This window comes from Macrobrachium nipponense, chromosome 33 (assembly GCF_015104395.2).
Source record: "Macrobrachium nipponense isolate FS-2020 chromosome 33, ASM1510439v2, whole genome shotgun sequence".
NCBI classification, from domain to species: domain Eukaryota; kingdom Metazoa; phylum Arthropoda; class Malacostraca; order Decapoda; family Palaemonidae; genus Macrobrachium; species Macrobrachium nipponense.
Window position 1 is genome coordinate 59,211,805 of NC_087219.1, and position 7,737 is coordinate 59,219,541.

Below are 7,737 nucleotides of genomic sequence, written 5' to 3' on the forward strand. Positions count from 1 at the left end.
TAACACACCATCTGTCCGTATTCTACCATTGAACAAGGCACAGAAGGAAGTGCTCGGATTATGTGGTTGCAACGTTCAAATAGTGTTTCATGGGCCTTTTATCTTCATATATAAATTTAAACATATATGTTTGTTTTTAAATCGCAAAAATTAAAAGTGTGATAATTATATGAACAAAGTTACAGCCACGAAGGAAAACTGAAACACTGGAGATGCTAGGTATTTTCGTCTTATTACTAAGACATGGTCACCATGTCTTGTAAGACGAAAGTACTTTGCATCTCCAGTGCTTCAGTTTTCTTTCGTAGCTGTAACTTTATTCATATTATATATATATATATAATATATATATATATAGTATATATATATATATATATTATATATATATATATATATATACTATATATATATATATATATATATATATATATATATATATATATATATATATATATATTTACTTTCACATAAAATGAAGACATTGCATCGTAGATTGAATCTTCCGTGACAAAGTTGAGTAGTCTGTTCTTTTAATAAATAATTCATTGTTGAAAACAGAACACTATATCTTGCTTATTTGGTATGATTTTAAAAGAGCCCCAACTACTGAACAAGATCATAACGACGATATAACTATTGCTGACCGGAGTTCGTTGAGGATATGGAATCGATGGTTATAAAATGTATACTTGTTAGGCAACTATCCATAATAAATAAGCTTTTAAATCACCCTATAACTACTGATTGTTCATTTTAGGATGGCTTTTCGTTTTTGCTTAATATTTAATTTTATACTGAAGTATGTTTGAAAACATACGAAAGCTCATGCTATAATTACATTTTCATTTGTAGACCTATAATATACAGCTATGGAGGTTGGAATCACCATAAATTCTGTGACAAAAGCCGAGGGAGAAATGCCAGTGAGGCTTCTATGCCCTGGATGGTGAAAGGCATGGAGAGGATTATTTTTCATTATTCAGAATTTTTAACAAAAGAGTGAATGTAGAAGTGTGAAAATATGAAAGTCATATAAGCACGACAAGGAACTAGCATTACAAGAACTGATAAGACAGCACAAGAATAAAGCAGAAATGCACCACGTGACGGGATCTAACTATGACCTTGGTTGTTGTTTATAACAACCAGGCCAACGCTGCGTCGGAGACAGAAGGAGGAGCTAAGACGATGAGGAACTTACCTAGCCATCAGTGCTGCCAGCGTCGGCTATAAACTAACCATTCATGAAATGCTTGATGGATGCTTCTGTTTATTGCCTTGCCATTCATAAAATAACAATTAATGTTGACTGAAATATTTACCATCACTGTAAGTCATAAATATTCTATCTACTTACGTAAATTTTATTACATTTGATTAACCAGAAAATATATTTTTCGACCTTTGAAATCAGAGGAAGAGAATAAGAAACGCAAAAAATTATTTTTGGTCCTATTTTATCACATCTAAAACGGTGGTAGTTGTTATTTTATTTTTAAGAAATTTTAATACATGCTAGAATAAATGTTCAGCTTTCCAATGGTACCACTTTAGTCATGATAAAAGATACAGGGGTAAAATTAGAAAGTATTTTGTGGGAACTTTCAATGCGTCTAACTCTTCAACTGTTCACCGACGGGTGAGGTACCAAGACCGGAACGTAAACAAGAGTTTCGACTCGTCCGGACCGGAGAGGGTTAATATCTAATTCACTCTACCTCGGAATTAATATATTTTCATATATGCTTAACCGAAAGGGAATTTTATTAGGCGATAATAGAATTGGTGGCGCCCAGGCGCGAACCCAGGACACCATACAAATCCAGGAACGTCAGTGAAGCTTTTACCCACTATAAAATTCCCCTTCGGTTAAGCATATATGAAAATATATTAATTCCGAGGTAGAGTGAATTAGATATTAAAGGACATTTGTAGCTCGATGTATGTATATGAATCACGGTAATGTGATATGACATATATATATATATATATATATATATATATATATATATATATATAAAGTATTTGTGTAACAATAAGTTTATTCCATTGCTTGTAGAAGTTGAAAAGCTAAGAGGTTATTGTGCTTATGCATAAAAAAAAAATTATATATATACTATACTTATATAAGTATGTATCATATATTACATATATATACATATATTATATGTATATATATATATATATATATATTATATATATATTCAAATATAAAATATAGGACCCATAAAACAGAAACAACGCAAAAAACATATCTCGATTACTCTTCTTTAAGCCCGAACACTCAAATAACAGGGGTAACAGACAATCAGACTTTACCAATGAAATAAATAAAAGCCCTTATGTTGTAAAACGTCGAAGAAGGAGCTGAAAACCTCAAATCCAATGGTTAATTTGTCGAAGAAAGCAAAATTGAAGAGAAGCTGATTCCGGTGTCTGCAAAAACCAATGCAATCATGACGATCAAGTTTATGACGGGTCGGGCACCACCAGTTCCAGCTCATTGAGTTTGGTCAACCATAAAAGATTTTTTTTCACATGTACGAGACTCTGGTCATAAATTGGAGCGGGTCTAGGATGTTTTACAAACGAAGTTGTCCAACCAAGAGGAAGATACAGGAATCCGCCAAAATTAATGAAAGAGAATGTGAATCAATTGATGGTCACTGAAAATCCATCTACACTGACAAATTAATATTAGGTAGGATTCTACAGCAAGTTTTAATAGGTCAAGCCCCAACAGTGGTGGGCACAACTGCAACCTAGTTTTGAACCTCTTATCACAAGACAAGAAAGCTAATCATCATCTCCGCTCCTGTCAAAAGCTTTATTGCACTCCTACTTATTGTATATAAATACTCAAGTCACCTGTCACATTTCCGAGTGATCAGGGTTCAGGCAGCGTCAACCAAGACATGTTTTTTTGTATCGTTTTCAAGTGCTTTTGAATTTCATGGAATACTGTTGTGTTACAGCTAAAAAGCATAAGTGTGTGTGTGTGAGTGTGTGTACGCATTTACAAATGAGTTTCAGTTCCCCTTTACAGAGATATATAATATTATTATTCAACTTAACCTCATTCCCCTCCGGACTGGAATATCTATGAAGACTCCGACCGCAGAGCAAACGAAATTCAAATCACAGTGAGACCAGAATGGGGATACCAAAGTTCGAAAGTACCACCTACATCAATTGAGCGACCAGGATGCAAAGGCAAAATAATTAAAATGAGCAACTAATTGGAAAAATCTTTCTCGAAGCCAGTAAAACCACACATGAAATTTTTTTTTTTTTCAGTGTTCCTCAATGATTTTGGCTTCGTTTGTATCTCTCAAGGAGCCTTATATGCGCCCTGTTTAAATACTGCCAAGGTCGTTGTAATACAAATGACTATAGATAAACTCAGGCCATTTCGCCAAAAGCTTATTTGCTTCTCCGTGGAGATTTCTTAGTCTTTTCGTCCTGATCTTCATAAAGAGCATTGATTCTACTCATAAGAGTTGGGAGTTGACAGAATTGCGTGATCATTTCAGAATGTCCTCTAGTTCCCAATATCAAAAGTCCTCACGGCGAAAATTAATTATGATGGCGCAAAACTATACTCTGTATTTTTTTTTCATCTGTCCATCCGCCCGTGTTGTTTCCGTATGGTAACAAATGCGTCCCGGGCTTTAAATACAGTTACGCTATGTGTAAGTTTTAGGTAAATAAAAGGATATCTGGGTGTACATTTGCAACTGAAAAGTGTTTTAATAATTTACTGTATGCGAATTACACCGTTAATATTTGAAATAGGATATTATTTAAAGCCCGGGACACAGTGTTACCATGCGCAAACACCACAGGTGGATGGGCAGATGGAAAAAAAACAGAGTATAGTAGAAAAGGGCAATAGCAGAAAGTACTGGTTACAAACATGGTAACAGTATTATCAATAGATTTGAGAGTAGACAACAGAAGTTCCAAAATAAATCAGCAGTTGTATTGTGGCACTTAAACTCTTAACACAGGAAAAGACGCATTCTCAGATTTAGTCCCTTTAGAAATCCACCTGCTGTTATTTTTATGAGATGAAGACAATGCTAACTGGAAATTGTGTACCCGGCTTAATCAGCCTTACTACTCACTACTCTTATTAATGGGTTTGTATAGCATCAAATTACTGAAGAAATAAAAACTGTTATTGTCTATCTGTTGCTAAGCAGGATTTGTGTATGTACGAGCCACTTTAGGCCGATGTCGATGACCATTAGAGTTTTATCGCCAGTTTGCAGACTTGAATAAGTCAACCAGCCACCTCTGACTCTTCTACTTGAAAGTAAATCAGGGTTGTATAATGAGATGGTTAGGCTATGACGTAGTAGGACATACAATCATACTAATAATATGGGCTTCAAAAGGGTTTAATCGAAGGTACGCAACAGACCTCTGCCTTAAAGTTTATGATTCTCCGATTTCGAGGAGAACGAAAACATTGTCATTCTTGAACCCCTATCACCCCTTTCTTTCGAGATTCTTTCAATTTTTACTCGGTTACTAAAGTTTCCTCTCTATCCTGACTACACTCCGATGGTTTAACTTCATTTCCACGTCTTACTTACGACTGGAATTCATATTTTGATGTATTCATTTCTTCTTTGCTTTTTCCTGGTGTCATTGGGCCTGGGCGACATACGGACATGTTGCCCATCTAATAAGACTTTGCATAACCAAATTTCAGAGAGAGAGAGAGAGAGAGAGAGAGAGGTACCCTGTGGGAATCCCGGTCGCAGTTCGACCGGCCACTCTCTGAAATAGTTGAACGAACCTCCTTTGGAACTCGAGGATAAGACAGACATCATCATCTCGTGGGTCGCAAAGATAGCTAAGGCATTTGGGTGAAGTTGAAACAGTCGTAGAGGCGTCTGGGCACGTACGTAGGTACTCTAGATCTGTTGACATTTCTTCTCGAGTCCCTCACCTCCACATAGCGAATTTTGTCAGGTCTAAAAGTTGGGATTTCCTCCACGTCTTCATCGGCATTTTTGTTACAGTTCGTCTTAAGAGTTTCACTACATTTCAGCCTACTTATCCTCTACGCCTTGTTTTCTTCTTCTTCTTCTTCTTCTTCTTCTTCTTCTATTGAGATGGCTGTATGAATCCGACTGCACTTTTTCTGTCCGCCCTCAGATCTTAGAAACTGCCGAGGGTAGAGGGCTGCAAATTGGAATGTTGATCATCCACCCTCCAATCATTAAACATTCCAAATTGCAGCCCTCTAGCGTCATTAGTTTTTATTTCATCTGAGGCTAAAGTTAGTCATGATCGTGCGTCCGGTAACGCTATAGGACAGGCCACCACCGGCCGTGGCTGAAAGTTTCAGGGTCCGCAGCTCATACAACATCATACCGAGATCACCGAAACAAAGCTCTATTTTCGGTGGTCTTGATTATAAGCTTTCAAGAAAACATAATTGCGCCGAAGTATCTTGTTTATTTTCGTTATAACCTGGCAAGTGTTTCTGCTATATCTTGGCTTTAGTTGCCATGACACTCCTCTTCCATTTTCGCTCTATCTCTGCTCCGATTTCTGTCAGATCATAAAACTCGACCAGACGGTGTTCATTGATATGACATTTTCAAGTGTGTTAGACTTTGAATTGAAGGAGCCACTCTGGGGACACTTTTTTGCTTCAGCCGGCGAAGGCTTATCAAGACTGGCGTCCATATATGGCATGCGTCAGTACTACCCATATCCCTAAGATATCATTTCGTATTTCTTATGCTATCCCTATGATTCTGCTAATGACTTCTGTCATGCAAAAGATTATAGGTCATCTATTAATTATAATAATAACAATAATAATAGTAAAAACAATAGAGGACTGCAACTCTCAGCCAAGGCTGAGCAACCAACACAAACTCGCTCCAAACGGTCCATTCACCCCAAATTTTACATTTCTTTCTCCCTCTGTATCTCAACATCTGCTGCCAGTGTCCCAAAGCCTCGCGAGCCACTTTTTGGGACACTCGTAAAAATCCAAAGTCAGCTTTTTACGTGATCCTGCAAACAAAAGTACAAACAAACATGTAGACCAACTCTCAAACAACCTAACCAGCGATCACAATGGCAATAAACAGTATTCACCAACAACGTGAGAGGAATGATGAGACTGGTAATGAAAATTCAAAATCACACGATTACTAGATCGCAGGCGAACACGATTACTATAAACTCTGTCAACATTGTTAATTGTAAAGAAAAGGAATGTCAACTTTTACAAAACGCCACTTTGATATCCATGCAGAATTATTCATAGAAGGAAGTTCGACTTCTGAGGAATTACCAAATAGTTCCTGAATCTGGCTAAAAATAAAATTCAATTAAAGACTATATACTAAAGATTTTCTAGACAGTTGATTGAGCGTACATCTGCGAGAAGGCAGCACACGACGTACAAATAAGAATAGAGTATATGCAACGACTGTTTGTTTGTTTATATGGTGTTTTTATGTTGCATGGAACCAGTGGTTATTCAGCAACGGGACCAACGGCTTTACGTGACTTCCGAACCACGTCGAGAATGAACTTCTATCACCAGAAATGCACATCTCTAACCCCTCAGTTGAATGCCTGAGAATCGAGCTCGCGGCCACCGAGGTGGCATTTCAAGACCATACCGATCACGCCACTGGGTCGCTCTGTAACGACTGTTGATACAATTAAACATGAGATAAAACCTATTCAATGAAAACTCAAATTTTGTTAACATTTTTTCAGCTGGCACCCAGGTAGATGTTGCCATCAGTGAGAAGGGGAGCATTGTCTCGCATATCACAGGCCTCGTTGGAGAGGTAATAAATTCCCGGATGCATGAAACAGCTGCTGCCTCCCACGAGATCTCGGACGAACAATGAATGCAAGAATGAAAAGGTTATTCACTGAACTGTGAGAGCGTGTTTTATCACCATTCCGAGCCTGCTATTCTTGGTGTGAAAGTGTCTGGAATCAAAGCCTTGGGTATTGGTGGATGTAATTCTCTTCTCTGTAAATAAATCGTAGTTTATTTTGGTATGAGAACAATATGGATTTTAATAACTGGATTAACTGCTTTCTATTGTGATCCATAATGAAGCATATCCTATTATTATTATTACTTATTATTATTATTATTATTATTATTATTATTATTATTATTATTATTATTATTATTATCATTAATTAAGATAAACCAAATATATATATATATATATATATATATATATATATATATATATATATATATATATATATATAAGTCATATCACATTACCGTGATTCATATACATATATCGAGCTACAAATATCCTCCAATATCTAATTCGCTCTACCTCGGAATTAATATATTTTTCATATATGTTTAACCGAAGGGGAATTTTTTTTAAGGCGATAATTGCTGGCCGACAGGCACGAACCATCGACATCTTCAATTTCAGGCCGGCAGTGAAGCCGTATCCCACCCCGCCACCCGTCGGCCGGCAATTCTATTATCGCCTAAAAAAAATTCCCCTTCGGTTAAACATATGAGGTAGAGCGAATTAGATATTAAAGGACATTTGTAGCTCGATATATATATATATATATATATATATATATATATATATATATATATATATATATTCTTACAATTAATATGCGAGTCAATAACACAACATAAAATGTTAGGAACTGTTACTGAGGGTATCCACTGAGATATGAAACCTCACTATCGTTTCATAC